Below are 22,459 nucleotides of genomic sequence, written 5' to 3'. Positions count from 1 at the left end.
TTCTGACAAAGGCAATAGACAAGATTAGTTTATTATTGTTTCACAAACAAGCATTTACAACATAGAGCACATATATGAGCACATATATTAGTTCCCACGTGTCATGATCTGAAATGTAATCTAGGTTGGTTAGTAATATTCACTCCATTCACGTGAATATAATTATTTCTATTATGGAAGTTTAACTTTGCGAGTTGAAATAAATATACTTCTAAATCTCGCTCCATCAGGTCCATACATCCCTTCATGGATATGGAGCCCTTCACCTTAGACAGAACTTCCAGTGGTATGTTCCTAGGAGAACTCTGTGCTCGTCAGAAGCAAAACAGGTATCAGTGCCCTTGGTAAGGAAATCCAACTGGGGTGGTAGACGTTTTGTGGTCGAAGCCATTAAGGCATGGAATGACATACCAATTCAGCTGGGAGGTATAATTAATGACATTGATTTCAGAAAGGCCCTGAAGACGTGGCTTTTCCAGTCCAGTTAAACAGCTACTTTACCCTAGCTTAGGCCTCTGCAGGACATCGGATTTCAGCGCCAGGGCACCCGAGGGTATCAGAGCGATTTACAAATAGCATTAACATTAACATTAACTCATGCCAATGTTAAAATACACATATCGCAACTATAGCTGAATCACTGTATCCAAATGCAAATATCATGTGCACTCATACATGTAATGGTTATGCATGTTGCAGGTCAACATATCATTAAGTCACCTGGATATATAAAACAACAAACCAAATAAAATACAAATAAAACTAAACATATGGGTGTTGATACTAACAAACCAGCAGCCCTGCAAATGCATGGATGGGCTATATTTACAATGGTTTGTGTGTTGGTGCTTCACTGTTATTATCGGTGCCAGCGCAAGGAAAACACATGGAGTGAATCGTATCCTTGTGAATACAGTGCATTCCTGTATTTGTGGAATGACAGTTAAAGTGCTAGCTCCGCTGTGTTGTGCCATTTCTATTTGAACATGCACCTCAGTAGGTACATGGCACTACTATCATCTGGGGCGCTGCCTGACAAGTCACTCTGTAACAGCCTGCCATGTCAGCCCATTGGAGATGGCAACACATAATGAGGATGTCATAGGCACAAATGTTTAAATGTATGATCCGTGTACCATCACTGTGTGGCAGTAAGTTGGCTACCACATTTGAAACAACCTTGTACACATACAAGTGCATGCGTCTTATAAAAATTATGTGTTACACCCTGCAGATAGCTCTGATCATGAGGAAATGGCATGAACCTCTGTGATTTGAATCTGACTACTATGACAGGGCCCATCCACTTAGAGTAGGCGCACAGTGGTAGTGATGATAAAGCTGAGATATTGTCATCTTAAAGGGAAATACAGTGCTATCGGCAATCCACACCCTTGCATGACAGCTGTCCTACACATCAATGAGAAACTGAAAGTGTAAGGAAATGCACTTTGTTAACTGTTTTAACTATGTCAACATGTAGAAGATGAATAGCACTCGTTACAACGAGTACCTATACAACACCATCCATTACAACACGGGTATTGGTACGCGTTGTCAATTACAATGAGATGCCATTACAACTCAAACTTTTACAACGACTATGCCTCTACCACGCATGCCATTACAACACAAAAACATGCGTGGTAAAGGTATAGTAGTGGTAAAAGTTTCTAAGGTAAGTGACATTCCTCTCACTATATTTATACTACCCAGCACAACCTACTACACTACACATACACCACTACTCTACCATAAACCCTAAAACACTACCCCCAGCACGACCCCCTACACTACACATACACCACTACACCATCATAAACCTTAAAACACTACCCCCAATGCGACCCCCTACACTACACAAAAACCACTACACTACCCTAAACCCTAAAACAGTACCCCAAGAACTACCCCCTACACTACACAAACACCACTACACTACCCTTAAACACTACCCCCACCACGACCCATACACTACACAAACACAACTACACCACCCTAAACTCTAAAACACTACCCCCAGCACGACCCCCTACACTACACAAACACACCACTACACTACCCTATACCCTAAAACACTACCCCAGCACGACCCCCTACACTACACATACACCATTACACTACCATAAACCCTAAAACACTACCCCCAGCATGACATCTACACTACACAAACACCATTACACTACGCTAAACCCTAAAACACTAACCCCAGCACAACCCCCCACACTGCACATATACCTCTACACTACCCTAAACCCTAAAACACTACCCCCGCACGACCCCCCACACTACACAAACAGCACTAGACTTCCCTAAATCCTAAACCACTAAACCCCCACAACCTCGCTAAATCCTTAAAAAGTAACCTCCACCCCATGCCCAAACGCCCTTACCTCTCTCTCCTCGTGGTTCCCCTCTCCTCATTGTTCCTACTTCACGTCTTCTCTGAGGGGCAGTGCACGTCATTCTCAGGAAACGGAACAGCCTCTCTTTCCTTAAAATGACGTTGGTGGTCTAATTTTTTTTAGAATGCACGGTCATTTACTGTACATACCTTTACAATGGAATTCGTTGTAAAGGCATGCGTGATAAATGACCATGCATTATAAAAAAAATGTGTAGTAATTTACTTCGCGATGTACAACGCATGCGTGGTAATGCATGCATTGTAATGGTATCGTGAAGTAAAAAACTCGCAATAATGTCAGTTTACCGTAGAAGACATCTGTAGTAGGATTCCCACATCTCATTGAAGAGGATGAACACACCTCATGGCCAGCACCCTGTCCAAGACATTAGTGATGATGGTGATGATGTCAATGTAATTACCATTGACCATGGCCCACTCCAAGAACTCCTGTACTCCATTGTTACACAATTCCTGGACATTGGGATTGTCAGCAGCATAGTTGGTTCTCCACACCCCCTGCTTACAACCAACAGGCACCACATGCCCCCCACTCAGACCCCTGGACTCTGAGGACCCACAGATAGCCTTCCAAAGTTTTGTGGTAGGAGTTCAGCAGAAGTTGGCAGATCAGGCATGGGCGGGGATGGAGACTGTGGTGGCCACCCCAGAGGGAGTCTGTGGGTGCTTCAGTCCCAATAAGGGCAACACTGCCACAATCTGAGGCACCTACTCTTTGCTTCTGTATGTTATTGCTAGTGTCATGCGGCAGAGGCCTCAACAACTGCCCTAACATGGTAGCATCAGCGATTTTCCCATAGAGCTGGGGGCAATTAGAACCATCTTGGTGTCCATGGAGTATGGCTCCCACATGGCTGTCTACCACTGCAACTTTGCTACTGTGCTGCAAAATCAGCAGATCCTCCGCACTGCAGTGATGTCTCGTGTGACTCAGATGAATGCTGCTGCCGGCATGGGATCCACATCTTTCACCCCTGATATGTGTGTTACTCCCTCAGCTACCACATCTACAACACCACACTCACTGGAGCCACTGCACACATCAAGGAGAAAGATGTTGGCGGTACCTTTTTCCAGTGAAGAAGTGTTAGGTTGCATTCATCTGTGTCATAAAACCAGTCTCTCCTTAGCGCTGTTTCACATGCCAAGGAACATCTACTTTCACTGTCCTTATTTTGACTTCTCTCTCTTCACCATGACCATTTCTGGACTGTCAATGTGGCCTATCCTCCCTAAGAACATTTTGGTCATCCTCCTGACTAAATCATTCCTCTCCTCAACATTTCCCATGACATGCCACACATGGACTCTGCACATCCACTTGTTCTAACATCCTTTGGGGTTGTTGGCCAATTAATTTTACCTGTGAGCCCCTTAAACATCTGCACCTTGCAAATGACAACCTGTCTGTCTAAGAATCAGGACCAGGATGACCATTGGCCCTTATGAGAGCCAACTAATTGCCAAAGAGACACATGTTTTGTGGAGTCCGGGGAATTGCTAGGCAGTGACAGTGTAACATATTTCGTTATCACTAGTTGTGTGATGACAGGCAAGTGCTTATTCAAGGTTACAATCAATATGTTCAACTCATGCAGTCAATGTGAATGGTGAATAAAGTCACCCTACAAATACCGGGTCCTCCCATAACTACTGTAAGTATATAGCATAGTCCTGATGGAGCAAGTGTGAGTGGGTAAGAGGAAGCCTTCAGTGTATGAGTACAAAAACAGATTAATTGGGCATATGATATTGACCATAACATCCCTCTGACTTATGCAGCATTATCAACCCACACTCAGATATTGCATGTGAGCACATGATTAGCACTGTGTCTAAATTCCATCATGATTGCCTGGTCCCTTGCTCAACAATGTCTAATTGCAAGATGATGTAGAGTCATGGCTAGCCTGGCATATTCCTGTCCATAGGTAAGCCACCTACTCACACATGTTGCCTTAAACTGCTAGCAAAGACATATGTATGTACTATACTATCCCTGAGCACACATTGTTACTCCCACACAGTAAATCATGATGTAGACCTGTTTGTAGCAAACAATGTCAGTAGAAAAGTTAAATAAGAAATAACTACCTACCCTATACTAACCAGCTATCCTAAACCTATCCCACACTATCTTAGCCCACCTACTATCTAAAAATACTTTAACTCAGCTTACTCTACACATTGGGCACAACATGACAAACACCAATCCCCACACCCCCTTAAGATAGTTCTTCACACAAGGACAACATAAACTACACCTAAACCTCAACTACCTACATATAGAAACCTAAACAGTTTTATTTTAAAAAACCTACATATAAAACACATCAACCACATACCCTTAAATAACCCAAACTACCCCTACCCACTATCAATATACGCCACATCTTAACAAAAACCGAAAATCTCCATCTCAATACTTTAAATTTGACTACACTAACCTCAACTATTTTGAAAACACAATATATACAATACAATACCATATGAGCAGGGGGAATGTAAGAAAGGGTCCTGTGTTTACGGGCTCCTCGGTCTGACCACTGCCTGCTTAATCTCCTGCAGCAGGGATAAAGCCTGATCCATTTCATTTTCCAGGACTGCCACATGCAGCTTTTGCTCCGATAATGTCCTTCTCTTAGTTGGTGGGCCCTCCTGTGGCCTGAGGTGTGGGTCCAGGGAGGATTGGTTGGTGGTCCCATAGGAAAGCTAGACCTGTCCTCCTGGACCTTTTCTTCCTCATATCTCCTCTTGCTGTGTGTGCTTTGGTGACCTGTCGAAAGTGGTAGAAGCAGTTCTTTCTTTTGTTGGACTGCCTCAGCTCATTAGAGATCATATTGTTTATTGAAGGTTGTCAATGAGTATTAATGTCACTCAGAGAGTGACTAGGAACAGGTATCAACATCATGAAATATCATTATTTGCATTACATCTAAGGTAGCAGCCCCTACAGCCTAAATTCACCTAGCACCCTGGACAGACCATATGCATATGTACTATGTATCATAGTAGATGTCAATTAAATTATGCCACGCACAACCTGTACAATTTGAATCATTTGTTATGTTGTTGCGTTCTCCCAAGGTTTCACTCTCCAATCCTTTGAGTGTAGATAAAAAGAAAACACAGTAGCAACCCCTGATTAGGGGATGTCCCCCGGGACATCCGGTAATCAGCTTTCTGTTACCCCGGGACTAGTGGATTAACAATAACGAGCTATCACCTATTGGAGTGACGATTTTTTCGTAACCCCACGTAAGTCATCCTTAGTGAGTCAAGCTATCGTAATTAACGTTGCAAATGCGTCACGTTAAACCTGTATTCACTTTTCACTCTTGTACTCAATACAGAGACACATCATTATCTGGTTTACGTCGTGAGTTGAATCCTATCAATTTTTTGTTCGTATTCACTTGAATGCACTATTAACAACTGCGCGTTGAGAATGTCTATCAGTATGCACATTTTCCGTGACTCCAGTACATTTTTGTTGGTTTTCGATTGTCAGTCTGCACTCCTGCTTTTATCTTCGGCATTACCCGGGTTCACCTTAACCTTATCACTTTTTCACACACAAATTTTCATATGGCTAAACACATTTTTCATCTCAGTTAAGGGTCACCAGGTTTATTATTTTTTACATTATATCAGTCGTACTGTAATTGGCAAAGCATTCACATGTGACAAACAGTGAATTAATGCATGTGTTCATATGAATTATTTCGCTAAATTGCATGAGTATAATATGTACATTGAGCTTTAGATGATTAGCGCATACTATGTTTTTTGGTTTCGTACACAGATAAATCCCCTGAAGAAGGGCACGAAGCTGCCCGAAATGCATCGGGAGTTGTTTTCGCTGTAAAAATATTGATGTGCATTCAAAACCTGACCATCTGAGATGTTTATCAGATTGGATAAGGGGTGGATACAAAAATCTCATTAAAAAGACTTTTTGTTTAAAACACACCTATTTTAGATTTATATTAATTTGTGGACAAGCTTCGTTCGAAGCTCAAAGCTGAGCACCGGGGGACATCCCCTAATCAGGGGTTGATACTGTGTTTTCATATTAGATGTCCTCAGCCCTGATTACAAAGGCAGGCCAATTATTATACTATGCAATTGCAACACCATTGGCACATGGAGGTATGGCCATGTCAGAACTGAGTATGCTTGGGAACAAAGATCTTTGGTTCCCATGGAATGGTACACAGTTTCACCTTCACTGTATATTAGCGTACCTTCTGCATCCTGAAAACAACTTGATGCCTTAGGAACTTGAGACATTAAGAAGTGCTATGTTTTGACAGTACATGTATTGTCTCATAATGTTTTGTAATTGATAAGGCAAGGAGCAATTTTAGGACACATTGCTACCTAAACGGAAAATTTGGCACGTATGACATGTAACAATGGTCGCAGGATTAGTACCTCACATCATACAGAGGCATATGAAACTTCTCATATTTGACCAGTAGTAAGTCCATAGTAGACCATGCTACTGCTCAAAATATGCTCACAATACCATAGTGAGTAGTGCGCTATATAAATGTCCATGATTGATTGATTGATAGAATGTGTAACTGACATGCATTCTGTATTATTCACAGCCACATCCATTTTCAGATGTGTATCCATCACCATATACATTTGCATTGTCTACCACTGGGCTCGTGGCTCCCCTTTAAAGCAGCTATCATGTGGACCATCCCAGATTGGCAAATAGTTCTCCTTGACAGTAGTCAGATGCTGATAGACATACAGCACATCACCTCAACTTTTCATTAACTATTTATCCCCTTACAAAAGTTCATTTGTGAAAAGGATGCACATTGAATCTACCAATTCTCACATCATCTAACATCACAAATACTCCTTGCACTATGCACTATGCAGTTAGCACTCATGAAGGCATTCACCAGTGAAGTTGGGGTTTTAGTTAGCCACCTCAGTTTTTGTGAATGAAGGGAGTCCATCTACAAGACCTAACATCTAAATCACATCAGTAAACTTCCTACACATATTTGATATGAAACAACAGCACATGTAATGTAATGTAATGTAATGAGGTGCTTATATAGCGGTCTATCACCCGACGGGTATCCTGGTGCTTAAAAAAGAGAGTCCCCACCAGAAGTTAATAGGGGCAGTCAAGGTGTGATACAGGAAGGGAGAAAAAGAGAAAATAATTTCCAGCACACTAAGTGATAAGGCCCACATAGCTAATAATATTCGGAAGGCAATGGCTCATGAGAGGGGTCTGAACACCCTCTATAGATCTACTGGCCAGAGACATTTTGCTTATCTTTTGGAGATTTTTAGAGCTAAAGTTCCAGCCTCCTTACTATATGGCATAGAATTACTCGAAGTGGGGAAATGGGGTTTTCTAAACACCACAGAAGGAAAAATTTTACGGAAATTGTTTATGGTTAATACCGCTTGTAATATAGCGGCTCTTTGGCTGGAATTTGGCATGCGAAGTGCTTGGGTCCAGGGCCTTGCCGGGGTAGTACAGTGGGTTTCCAGCTCAGCGAAGGGTGAACCTGGCACCTTAAGATATTTCATTCAAAAAGAACTTCTCGGAACCCTAAAAGAGTACTCCTCAATTGTAAAGAATTTTAGACTAGCAGTTAAACTTTTAAAATTAGATGAATGGACACTTTTTTCTCTATCTGCTTATCAGTTAAAACTGACTCTGAAATTGGCCTCATGGAACCTAAGCTTTGAAATAGATAAGGAGGCCCTCACTGTAAAAAGAGATCCCCTACCAGTCATTAATTCCTATCAAATTAGGATTTCTCAACCTTATGTTTCCTGGAATCTCCCCCATGGGGTACGTCGTTTTTTGTTTCTTCTGAGGCAGGACTTACTACCTTTAAATAACCTATTGTCAAAATGGTATGGCTCATCAGGGATGTGCAATTTTTGTAACAATTTTAAACAGGATGCTAAACATGTGTTATTTGTATGTCCGGCCTTAAAACAACACCGTCTTAAATGGTTGAGACCTACTTGCCTAGGACTAAATATCTTCTCTGCCTCTGCTTTCTTAGACGCTATCTGTAATCCGCCAAATGAGAGGTTTTGTTGTACAATTTTTAACTTTTTAAAAAGTTTTTGGGATATATATTAGATTTGTTCTTTGTAAGTTGTTGAAAATTGTATAAATATCATTGTTTGATGATTTTATGTGGACCTCTGTCATGAGTTCCAAAACATAAATAAAATAAACTAAACTAAACTGAGAAAAAGAGAGGATATCAGAAGGAAAAATTACTCCAGCCTAGGGAATAAAAACTTTTCAACTTTTTCCAGAAATCCATAAGACTTTGGACCTGGCGTAGATCCAAAGGGAGTTTGTTCCATAGCCGAGAAGCAATGGCAGAGAAGGATCTGCCACCTGTTCTGGACTGCCTGAACCTGACTACATTCATCAGAAATGCAGAAGCAGAATGAAGGTTTCTAGTTGAAAAATACCATCTGAATTTTCTTTGCAGGTTTTTAGGGCCCATTCCATGAGCTGCCCTAAAGACAGTGCATAGAGCTTTAAATTGAATTTGCTGGTGGATCGGCAGCCAATGCAAATCTCGCAAGGCTAAAGTGGTTGAGGTCCCTCGCTGCCTATTTACAGCGAGTTTCGCTGCAATGGCTTGTATTCTGTACAGCTTCCCAATAAGGGTAGTTAGGCGCACCCAGATATAGAGAGTTGCAGTAATCAAGTCTGCTGAGAATTACGCATCTCACAACATGCGTTCTAGCGGAGTTAGGCAAAAAAGGGAGGATCTTTCTCAGCACTCGGATTAGCGAGAAGCAAGTGCCAATCGTTTTGTTAACCTGAGAATTCAGTTGGAGGTCCTGATCCACCATCACCCCCAGATTGCGTACTGTGTTTGAAGGGGTAATAGGTGCCCCAGTAGGGGACAACTGAAAGATGGGTAAAAAAGGCTGATCAGATCTTCTGGAAGAACACAGGACCACTTCCGTTTTAGAGCTGTTAAATTGAAATCAGTTCTTCTTAAGCCACTTCGTGGTGCTAGTCATACACTGGTGAAATCCTTCCAGGGGAATGGAATCATACTCTTCCAAGGAAAACACAAGCTGGGTGTCATCTGCATAGCTAAACAAAAGGAGAGGTGGGGAGCGTAGAGTGACACTCTTATACCCCTGTGGTAACAGATAAACAATAGAAGAGTGTCAAATGCTATGAGTTCAAGCACGACCACACAAAGGGAGCAGGCCAACGGCTTCAATTGAGACGTTTCAGTGGTTTTTGAAAAAGCCCTCACTCACCACCTAGTGATGACATGCTTCATCATTGGGCCCACCAAAGAGACCGAGTGTCTCTTCGGTGTGCTGCGACGCCAGATCTACTGCGGAGCGGATTAGTGAGTTCAGGCAGTGTTGTGCAAAAGAAAAAGTAACTAGTGAGTGTTGAATGGTTAAAAACAGTCCGTAGTGTATCAAAAATAATAACTTTATTGGAATGATCACTAGGGAGAGACTTAAAAGTATGTGTCTGGAAATTGCGTCCACAGTTAATAGAGTGGGAATTTCTTAGGTATCAGTCGACATGTTTCAGCCATGAAACGGTGTAATTTTACCTGGCATTCATCAGGACTTTAGTGAAATAAACCCTGGTGGAAATGGACGCGCTAAGGCCCACCCCAACCTAGGGACGTGAAAGTGAAAATTAACAAAAATGGTGAAAAAGTGCAAAAATAAGTAGTGCAAATAGCAAAATAAGATCAGTAAGTAAAAAAGAAAATTCGTTTTTTTAAAGGCAACCAGCGAGTAAAAATTTCGTTTTTTTTAAAAGCAAGGAACAGAGTTTCACACACACAACCGGGCTCTCAATTTGATCTCATGCAAGGCTATTGGCTATGCAACCCTTTCGGTTGTAAGTAAACACATGACGCAGTTGACATACCTTGATTCTACACATTGGTAAGGCTGGCTGAGAGGAACATACATTTGAATGGCTTAAACATGCAGCTCTTGGCCACTAAGCAGAACCAGGTAATGAACCTCATCCCTACCAAATTGCACAAAGGTAGTTCGCTAGGAGGATGCCATGCCAAAATTCACATACCATACTCAGGAAGGCGGTGCTTTATGGAGGAACTCTTAAATGCTAACACCAGTAAATGAGTACACTAGATGCATCTCAATTCGGGCCCGATTCACAGAATGAACTTAAGACTCAATCCTAAACTTCTGTGAATACCAAAAGTAGTAAGTTCATTCTGTGAATGCCAAAAGTAGTAAGTGCATTCTGTGAATACCAAAATAGTAGTAAGTTTAGGATTGAGTCTTAAGTTCATTCTGTGAATCGGACACTTTGTGTGTAATTGTTCCCTAAGTAACGTGAGTCATGTACCTGTTAGTTTTGCATGGGGAAATGGCTAATCTGAATCAATCTTTCTTGGGAGCCATACTTAATGGTTCCAAAAATCCTCAATGGGCACATGAGAAACATAGAATAGCAGACAAAATAAGTGTACTGACATGTTGCCCACCAACTTCAATGCCCTCTTGGAAGTCTGACTCAGGGGTGATCAGATCTGCCCAGGGATGTCCTTGTAAACTCCATAGAGCCGCAGCATCTGCGTTCCCATTGAGGCTAGCAGACCTTTACAGAGGAGCCTTGCATGACTCTGCGCCCACTGGCTAACATGTTGGGCAGATCAACCACAGGAATGTCCCAAACTCCTGCTCATTCATGGGGCAACAACGAGTATGCCTTGGCATGATCCCATCCAAAATTATCAAAAACTAACTCAAAACAAAAGCCTCTTAGACACTCTACTACCCCAATAACAATGATACCCCAAAAGAAACACACCCGACTGTACACAGGACAATAAACAATATTAAACTCAAATACACACAAAAATGGCATTAGGTACACAATAGGGACAGCAGACACAACACACTAGCTCCAAGAAAAGCAACACAACTCTCCAGCACAAGCACAAGCACAACACTATAATTCCCAAGCTCACACAGTAAAACTGTAACCTACTGTGAAAGTGAAAACAACTTCACAGTTCCTGGCTTCCAGCATGCAGAATCCCTTACATCAATCCCGTTTATCAAATACTTCACTTCCTGGGTGGATGTGACACGTTTTCAGCCAATACACCATTTTTTTTTGCTACCGCTCAGTGCGTCGATTTCACAAAATGCCTGACAATGGTAAATGCTGTTGATATCGCACATTGGTCGTGAAGCGTACATTTTTCACTGACGCTGTGGCTAAAAAATTCAATGCTGAACGGTGGTGCGTCATTTTCTTTTTGAAGCAAGAGGTCTAAATCATATATTCATGTTTTGAGATGTTGCAATATATGTAAAAATAAACGGTAAATTTAGTGATGTGTGTGATTAGTTGAGTTTACCTGTTTACAGTCTTCGCATTTGTGTCATATGAGTGTTATTAAGTGAACATATGTGTGGGTTCATCCTGTTCAGAGATCATACTGTGCATAGTGCCCAAGCACTGTGGTATCTCAATGGAGCACATTACCAGAGCTGCTCTGTGTGCTAAGTTATTATTATTATTAATATTATTTTTTATTTTCAGTTCATAGCAAATATAACAAGTAAAAGTCATGCATAAATCACTCAGTATTCATTGTGCTGTAAAAGAAAAAAAAGGGAAAAAAAACAATACAAATATAAATATATCATGGCTAAAAATCAAAACAACCAAAGCATATACACTAAACAAGATGTGAAGTCTCCATATTATGTGTCATGGGCTGCCAAATCTTAATCCCTAACTGTTTTTTCTTCAATGATTTAATACGATACAGGTTCAATTCCAAATGAAAGACATCATAGAACTCGGCGCGCCACATTTCGTACGATGGTGCTTCTGGTTTCAACCACATAGTGGCTATGCATAATGGCGCGACTGCCAAAGCCATAAAGAAAAAAAATCTATATGGATAATAAAGCTGTATGACATCTCTGTCTTTACAGATCCCAAATAACATCATTTCTCTAGATATCAAGACTTTAACACCTGTTGTTTGAGACACAAATTCTGCAATTGATAAGAGAAAAGGTCCCAGCACAGTGCAATCAAAAATATATGTACGATGTCAGCAGCCACAGTTTGACACCGAAAGCATTTCCCATCATGAACATCACCCCACTTCATCATTTTAGCCGGTGTATAGTATAAATTAAATAAAGTTTTGTAATGTTGAGCACGTAAATTAGCAGTCACAATAACTTTGCTAGCCATATTAATTGATTCTTGAATAAACAAACCAGACTTGCCAAGTCTAGTGCTCCATTTCAAATCGTGGGCCCCAATATCATCTCGCTGCTTAGTCAATAGAATATTGACCATAGTCCCTATCTTGGCCCTTTTAATCAGCGCTTCGAGAAGTTCATAAGTTACAATAGGGAAATTATGACAATGCTTAAAAATAAAGACCCGTAGCTGCAAATATTAAAAGAAATCATTCTTGGAAATTGCATATTGTTCAGTTAATTCCGCAAACAAAACCATATCCCCTGCATTGTATACATCTCCTAACCGACAAATCTCTTTTTCCCCCCACATTCGCATCTTAGTATCCCAAAATATTGAGGGAAATAGTTCTGTGGAGTCAAAAGGAGTATAGTAATTAATGTGATTAAGGGCAATAATTTTCCGAACCCATCTCCACCCTCAAAATGCTGCAGATACAATTTTAAATCTCGTTCTTTTAAAATAGCTCATTCAACAAATTTAAGCAGGGCTTGCCGAGACTGGCATCCTAATAACATCAAAAAAATATCCGGGGTTTCAAACAGCATTGTCTCTTCACCAGTTACCAGAAATTTCGTATTTCGGAGAAGACAAACTAAATAGTAAAAAACAAAATTCGGCACACGCCATCCTCCTCTTGACAAAGGTAGTGTGATATATTTTGAAGCCCGCCGGGCCTTCTTCCATCCCCAAATGAACCTATCAGTAACAGATTGAAGCTGCAATAATTGTACCCGTGTCAGCTCCAGCGTTGCCGTCCGAAAATAATAAAGCACCCAGGGTAATACACACATCTTTAAAACATTCCTTTGACCTACCATCGATAAATGGAGACATTCTACCCTTTCCAGCTGTCTCTTAACTGATCTTAATATGTCGGCCCAATTCACAGATACGATCTCTTGTAGTGACATCCTAATTTTGATCCCCAGATATTTAGCCTCGTGCGCCACTCTCGACGCTCCAGGGCAAAGCCCCATAGTACAAACAACCTGGGTTTTTAAAATATTCAACTTATAGCCCGCAAACTTCCCAAACTCTTGCGTCAAATTCTCAATCTCAGAGAGTGCTTGCACAGGATCAGATGTTACGACCGCTATATCAACAGCATAAGCTAAGACTCGCACTTGATGTTCACCTACTACTATTGATTGTATACCCTGTGTAAACTCGAGCATTCGCAAAAGTGGTTCAATATAAATAGCAAATAATAACGATGAGCATGGGCATCCTTGCCTTGTACCCTATGTGATATAGACAAAAGCTGATTCTTGCCCCATCGCACAGATCTTAGCCCTTCGTTCTTTATACATAGTCTGCAAGGCAAGCAAAAACTGGGGTAAAAACCCCATTTTGTGGATTACAGACCAAAGAAATGCCCATGCTACACAATCGAATGCTTTTTCAGCATCTAAAAATATTATACCAATGTAGTGACGCTATAACCCTATGCAAGTGATTAACTGTACCTCTGCCAGGAAGAAACCCATGTTGATAACGATATACCAGAAATTGAGCAGTTTGAACTAATCGGGCAGCAAGTATTTTTGAGTATATTTTAGCGTCTGCATTTATTAATGATATAGGTCTATATGACCCAGGGAGTGTAGGGGACTTATCTTTCTTCTTAAAGACCACAATATTTGCATCATCCCACGATGGCGGGGGATTTCCAGAATGAGCACCTATAAAGGTGGCAAGCATATCATCCTGTATAACAGAAAACAGCATTTGGTAAACCTCAAAAGGAAGTTTATCTGGCCCGGCTGCTTTCCCAAAACGCCAAGTCATCAAGTGCTGTCTCTAATTCTAGCATAGAGATTGGGGCTTCTAATTCTTCTCTTTCAGAGGGCCCAACCTCTGAAAGGTTAAGCTCTTGCAAATATTGCTCGGTCTGGTCCTGAGATACAAAATCCTGTGTATATAATTCTTTATATTATAGGTGAAATATCTCCATTATACCTTCCATAGTCTCAACCATACCTCCCTGATTGTTCACCAATGCCTCAATTTGTTGGGATGATTGCTGACCACGAAGTCTTTGGGCTAAGCATCTACCAGTTGTTTGGCCGTATTCATATCTCTCAGTTTTGTGTATTTTATACTGAATTGCTATTTCCTGACTCCAAACACCATTAATCTTCGCCTTACAGCACCTTAATCTGGGCGGCTTGACTATCCTTCTGTGCACTTACTGCTAGAATAAGCTCATGTTCGGCCTCTTTCAATTCTACAAGTAATTCCTCTATTAAGGCTTTCTGTTTCCTCTGTTTAGCCCAACAAACACTACAGGTTTTGCCCCTTATCCGAGCCTTAAAAGAATCCCAGACCATTGGTTGGGTAGCTGTACCTCTATTATGTTCTAAAAACACCTTAGCCCATGATTGGATATGACATACATATTCCTCATCAATTATAAGCTTTTCCCACATGATTTTAAAGGGGAGCACATTTATGACCACTGGGCCATGGTCCGAAGTAATATGCGGCATTACCTGCATTTTTGCCCCAATAGTTCAAAATATAGGTAAGAATATATAGGCTAGACGAACCAACTTATTATGGGGAGCGGAGAAAAACGTATACCCAGGGTCACCCTGATTCACCAATGGCCACCCATCCACCAGGCCATGTTGAAGTAATAATTGACATAGAGCTCTAAATACTTTCGGCTTACGACCTTTATAATTCATAAATTGGGGGTCCCAGGTGAAAAGTTCCCCATGTATATTGAAATCCCCTAGCAATAACAAGGGAGTCCCCCACGTTGCAAGCTCAACATTCAATAGCTCCAAAGTCTCAGCCTCATCTAAATTAGATCCATACACAGTGCAAACGGTTGTCTTAGTACCACCTATAATATATTCTATTATTGCCCACCGCCCGAAGGTATCCACCCGTTCTCTCCGTGTAGCAATTATCGTTCGGCGCCCAACAATTGCCATCCCTCTATTCATAGTAGATTGTCTGGATGCCACTAGTAATGTAAATCCCAGCTCAGTTAATTTCCTACGGTTCACCCAAGGTACATGCGTTTCCTGTAAACAAATGATATCAGGATTAATTAGCCGCAATTCCACAATCACCCGTTTACGCTTGAGTATGTTCTTCAGCCCACATACATTAAACAAACATATACGCAAACTGTTATTAGCCATTACACCCAGTAAATCGCTGATCGTTGACATACACAAAAAAGGAACAGAATTACTCCGAAATCCTTACAGCACATGCTATGAACTGACATTTTACCCTTTTCACCCTTACCCCAATGACCACCCAACCCATTACCCCAAAAGTGACCCCCTCAACCCCATTCCCCCCAGCAGTACCCCCCACCCACCTCAACAGTGACCCTCCCCCATAACTAAGACAATAAGGCCAATCGCCCTTGTGATGCTCGTTGAGTGGCTCTCTGAACGGTCGGCCCACCCATAATCAAGAAAACCAAATTGCAAGTGTGCTAAGTTATTAACTGCATCCATTGACATTGTATCAGCTTCCCCAAGGGATGCAAGAGCCTACCACTTCCATGGGGTCAGTGCACCCACATCTACGACTGTTCAGCCTACTGCCAAACAGTGCCGCCATGTTCCACAGTGGAGGTATAAGGCTGCGTTGAAATTTGGGAGTGTGCAGCAATTCCATGTCAATTGGACATACCCAACAGGAAAGTGACAATGTCATAATTTGTGACAAACATTATCCACAATAATGGGGATTGTGCTATGGTAGCTCACCATGCATGCCTTGGTGTCATCTCCTACATATGGCTGATAGTAAGATTACGTGAATCACATTATGACTATACTCTGCATTTATTTATTTATTTTATTTGCAAAGTTTTATATAGCGCTGGCTAGACCCGGAGGTATCAGTGCACTTTACATGAGGATCAGCGAGTTACAGGTTACACAATTACATCAATTACAGGAGCAAAGTATAGACATAGGAGAAAAACATGAGATTACACAATAATATGAGTTGTTAGCTCGTAGCATAGCCAAGACACATGTCTTATGGGAAATGAAAGGTAGAGGGGAAATGGTAAACAGGGGAAAGGAATGCAGATAGAGCCAGGCAGACTGGCAAGGGGGGGAAAAGTACTTCAGGGGGAACAGTGCAGTCAAAGCAGTCAAAGTGAAAGACAGACAAAACCGACCCGAGTATCGGTGAAAGTATAAGAAGGGAGGGGTGTGACAAAGGGAAATAAATGCCCTTCTTATGTGGTCACCTGTGTTCACAAGCCACCGAAACACCTCTTCACTGAGGAACAAGGAAGAAAGATATGAGATGACGAAGAATCATGTTGAAGTGGCACTTTTATTCGATAAATCACAAGCATATCAGTAAATGCATATTATTTCATATAACTAAGCAAAAACAATTAGGAACCTGACTTCACTCCGTCAGGAATAAATCACATGATCATGTTTATAATGCTCAAAAATCTAGAAGACAGGCTGGAATAAGAATCTGTTAAAAAGGCATAACTAAAATCAGTAAGAGATTCAAAGATACAGAACACATTTTGTGAAGTTCTAGTGCCTAGAGGCAAACCATTCTAAAGAGAACTAGCCATGCAAGGTTTATCATTTCAAGAGATCATAAATGCAAGTAATTGGGTGTGGATGAAAAATACCGAGAACAATCAAAGATTAAAAAAGGCAAATAGATTATCTAAATTGGGAGGTACCACTTGAGAAAAAGGCTTTGAAGTCCCAAATCAGATAAATGGCCAGCCGGAGAACCTACGCATGTGTTGGACACAGCAGGAGAGTTCTGCCTTCTAAGTGAGGTGTCAGACCTATTATACCTGTTGAATGCAGAACTATCCAACTGCACTGACGCACTTTCTGGTGCAGGTGGCTGACCGCATGTCCTAGGACACGGAAATGGTCAGGTGCTGGGGGGGCTGGTTGGCCAAGCTTGACCGCAAAATTTAAACAAAGAACATCTTGTCACGAACATATCTCTAAAAATATATGTGAGAGCAGAACTTAAAACAGGTGTTACTATCGAAAGATACGGCTGTGTTTTTTTTTGAGCAAGCTTGAGATCTTTCAAAACAATAATGAAGCAACGGTCCAAGATGTACTAACTTGTACCAGCTGGTCCTGTGTACGTGTGTGTGTGGGTGTCTTGCAATTGTGGAAAGTTACTGTACTTTTGTGGTTGCTCAAGCTACCTTGTTGTGTTCAGTGCAACAGAAATGCATGTTTGAAATCATCAAGGCCTAGTTAATTTTATTATCAAAAACTGGCAACATGAGGCGGTGGCCTTTGGCCTAGGCCTATATGCAGGGGGATCAGGGAATGGGTGGGCTGTTACTTACTTGCTGTGTATGGTAAAAAATGGTAAATTTAGCATATTTTCCGATTTTCTCTAACAGGGCCCATATAGGACCTTCATTCTATTAAGGTCCATCAAAAAGCTTTGTTGGGATATCGGATGGTAAAACGTAATCCTGCATCAGGTGTGGGAGACCATAGGGGGGGGTAGACTAGAAGAAAAGATCAGTCAGGCAAGCTAGGAGCAGTCCAGCAGCAAAGAGGATAGGCCAAAACAGACAAGATGGAGGACCCAGAAAAAGCCGATAGCATTACCCCAAAATGGCACGATATGCAGAATCAAACAAAAATCAATAAAGGTAGCTGACTCTGCGGTTCCAAGCAGGGCTGGAAAAGGGGAGGCAGCCAAAGAAATCAGAGTGAGCAGCATCAAAGCATCAAAAAGTGAGTTGCTTGTGCATAGGGGTGAGTGTTCAAATGCAACACTAATGGACAAGCAAAGTATAGTATGTAGCATTTGTCTATGCGTGATGTGATCCCCAAATGGATTTGGCATGTGGATACAGTTGTTGTAGTAGCATATGTAATTTTGAGACTGTCTTTCCATTCACATACTATGTGGAAAACTTTAAATTCATCATACTATGAGTGGCCTCTACTATCGTCCACAACTATGAGGCTGTACACTTGGCTAGCATCACCATGGGATTTACATGTGTAACACAGATTAGACACTTGCTTCTACAAGTATCATTTTACTGCTTATTGCATTTGTGAGGGTGTTTGACACTAGTGAATGCACAAACAGCGCCTCATGGCAGCAATGGCTGTGAACTAATGAGCTGATCTACATCCAAAGATAATTTGTAGATTTTGTCTTTCAGGTTACATACAGCACATCCACAGTTTTACCACATTCACAACATCACATGATAGTGACTTTTGCTACCACCAGCCCCTCTTGCATCATAGTGCATGTTTTAGCTTAGTGTCCTATTATAACGTCATACTTAAACGGACACTTCCAGCAACAATGACACACCTTCTATGTGATTCTCGCCATCTATATGTTGTGTAGACTGCTGAACGCATAGTTATTGGACAATTCAAGGAGACATGTGATTCTGTATCGTCATTTCACCTCCTTGAGGGAGGCACACTATTTGCACTCTGTCTCAGGGTACCTGAACCTAGATTATGTGTAAATGTGTGAGTAGTCATTGGTGTTGGATGGGACAGGCCAAAACAAAGCCAATGGTAGACATCATTAACCCCTTCCCTGTGGGGGTTTTTCACTTCCGGTGCTGGGGGGAGGAAACCGCGCGTCACAGACACACCCATTTTTCGAACGTTCAGCACAGCAGGGAAATTATCCCTGCGTGAGAACGTTCCTACGGCCGCGACGAGCTTAGCTCGTCATGAGTTCAGCTCAACCGTGCCTCATGACGAGCTGAGCTCGTCATTAGCAGGCAACAGGTTAATGTAGGGTGAATGAATGTTACACTTTGGTGTGGCTTGCTTTACTAATCATAACAACGAAAGAGTGCTTTATCTTAGTGAAGAGCAAGCATGAAGAATCAAACTGGATTCCTTGAAAAGCATAAAGAATCACACTGGATTCTATAAAAAGCCCTCACTCACCAACCTAGTTGGTGACATGCTTCATCATTGGCTCCAACCAGGAAGACCGAATGTCCCCCTGGTGTGCTTTAACGCTGGGAATACTGTGGAGTGGGTTTTATTTGAGTGATTGGTGAAAGTGCTAAGTATAATGGATTAAAACTGTGTAGATTGTTTCTAAAAAATGCTTTTTATTAGGTGGCCAATCTGAGATGAATAAAAACAGAACAAGGGATGTGTGTACTGGGTAAATTGATCAGCTACATCCCACTGTACATGGTCAACATGTTTCTGCCCATATGGTGTTGATAGACAGGTATTCTTCAGGACGAAAGTGTGGACCTCGGCGGTGGCTTGCTTTATTGCATACCAGTGAAGCAATGCAATGTCATGAAGACAGACTCTGTATTGCCACATTGATGTGATTTGGGAAACTGCTCCACCAGAACCTCATGAATAGTGATTGTCTATCAACATAGTTCTCTTATACTTGTGGCTTACAGTGTCATAGGCGGTGTTTACATGTGTGATTTGGAGGACTATGTTGCTCATAGGCCATGTACTATGGAGTAAGTATGTATGCCCACACCAATTACGTGTGCACTGTCTCATTCAACCCAAAACTGTTATGTCAACGGATTCCTACATAATTGACTGCCATGTGGCCCGCTATGTGCTTGAGGTGCATTTACCAACCAGAAGGCCATACCCATAGGTCCCACTCTTGAAACGTTCATTGATGGCAGAATGCTAGAAGAAGACTGAGTCCTTCGCACTGCCTAGGTACTTGGCAAGGACGTTGATGAAAAGACCCAGATGGTCCACGATTGTCTGCACGTTCATGGAATAGGTGTGCTTCCTTTTGCGGTAGATATGGGATGTTGCTGCTGGAGGCACAAGTTTCATGTGTGTGCATGTAGGAATCCTACAATGACATAGAAGCCTGCCATGTTTTGGGGCAGTGAAGGTACTGGTGCCTGAGACTTATGATGGCATCCAGGACGAGAGGGACCTGGAGAAGGATGTCTTCGCTAATCCTGCCACTCTGGCTATGCTGGCTTGAAAAGCTTGGCCTGCAGGGATGTTGGTGCAGTGCTGCAATGTTTGCAGCAGTCTCAGCACAAGCTGGTGCAGAAGGTGTACAATCAGCGTTCGTCTGAGCCTGTAATGGGCTATGACCTCCTCCTCCTTGAGGTCAATGGGGCTTACCCTCGGCCCGTATGCCAGCTCCCTTCTCCTGTGCAGCCTCTGGGGTGGTGGTAGTGGTAGTGTTATCCGTGGTGCTCCTAGCTGCAATAGCAGTAGATCCATGGTGTAGTTGAGCTTGCCAAAATGCTTTGGGTCTGTTCTGCTTTTCTACTAGTGCGCTGCATCATTCTTAAAACTAGATTTTCCTTAGCAGTAAAAAACTGACGCTGATAGGACTTAGCAACAGTTTTTGAAAAGTAGCGCTATTTCTAAAAATCCTTATAGATATGGCGGCATCACTTTTAGGAGTGTTTTTTAGTGAGGGAATGCCTACCATGCCTTTCTTTTTCTGAAAAGCAGCTAGCAGAACTGGTGCAGAATAATATGGGCACTAGCAGTGTAAAAGTGACACTAACATTGTAAATATGGCACTAAAAAATAACCTGCAGCAGCATCAATAAAGTGATGCTGTGGCAGGGTTAACTCCTTGTAAATCTGCCCCCCACCACCCAGGGCCACTACTATTAAGAAAAGAGGAAAAGTCCCTTTCCCTGATCCAATATTGACCCCTGGCACCCCATCCCTGGGGCTGGCTCACATACTGTGTCCTGGAGAGGCCACCCCCAGGACACAGCAGTTTTCCTGCCTGCACCATTGCAAGCAGGGAAACTTGTGTTTGCTCTCACCTGGCTAGAGCATTTTCAAATCTCCCACCAAAGATGAGAAAACACAAAATCTCCTCCCCACCTGCTGAGAGCAGACTTTTGGAGGCATATTCACAAGAAAGTGGCGAACGTGTGGTTAAGCAAAGAAGGCTAATGACACACTTCATCACTTTAGAAACGCAGGGCTGCACCATATTAACCAAAATGTGGTGCAGCCCAGCGCTTCCCCCTGCTCTGGTGCTACATTTAGCTGCCTAGCTCCAACGCAGGCAGCCTTGTTCCATAGTGCAAGGGTGCCTGTGTTGAGGAGAAGATTATTTATTTGAAGGAAGATCCCCCTTCTTGCACATAAACAATCTTTAAATGCCGTTGTATAACTTCTATGTGTGCTACTTAGTGCAGCACACATAAAAGTTGCAAAACCGCATTTTTTAAATGATTGTTTATGTGCGGGAAAGGGCAGCATACATGGAGATTGCAAAAACGAAGAGAAATAAAACATGTCTCCTATTTACGCTGCTCTTGTAAATAGGGGCCGCATCAAAATTATTGTGTGTTGTGTTGGAACGCCCACCACAACACACATTGCCCACCCCTTTCACTTAACGTGAAAGGGTGCCTTATTTACAAGGCAGCATTAAGCCATGTTAAGTGGCTTAACGCTGCATTGCAAATAAGGTGAAGCTCCTAACGCCACCACAACGTCACAAAAAAATTGACATTGTGGTGATAGGGGCTTGAAAATATGCCCCTAAATTTGTTCTGATAAGAGAAAAGAAAGAAAGTAGGCAAAAAATGAGAATATAAGAAAGGAAGAAACGAAGAATGAAGGAAAGAAAGAAAGAAAGAAGGAAAGAAAGAAAGAAAAAAAGAAAGAAAGAAAGAAAGAAGAAGGTAAACACCCCAAAAAGAATTTACTATAGCCTTGGCAGGAGATGGGATCTGATAAAGTTGGAATGTGGTATCCTGTAATAAGGTTATAAATGAAAGGGAACAC

The sequence above is a fragment of the Lissotriton helveticus genome, chromosome 1_1 (genome assembly GCF_964261635.1).
Source record: "Lissotriton helveticus chromosome 1_1, aLisHel1.1, whole genome shotgun sequence".
NCBI lineage: Eukaryota > Metazoa > Chordata > Amphibia > Caudata > Salamandridae > Lissotriton > Lissotriton helveticus.
The sequence above is the reverse complement of the archived record's forward strand: the minus strand, read 5'-3'. Positions refer to the sequence as shown.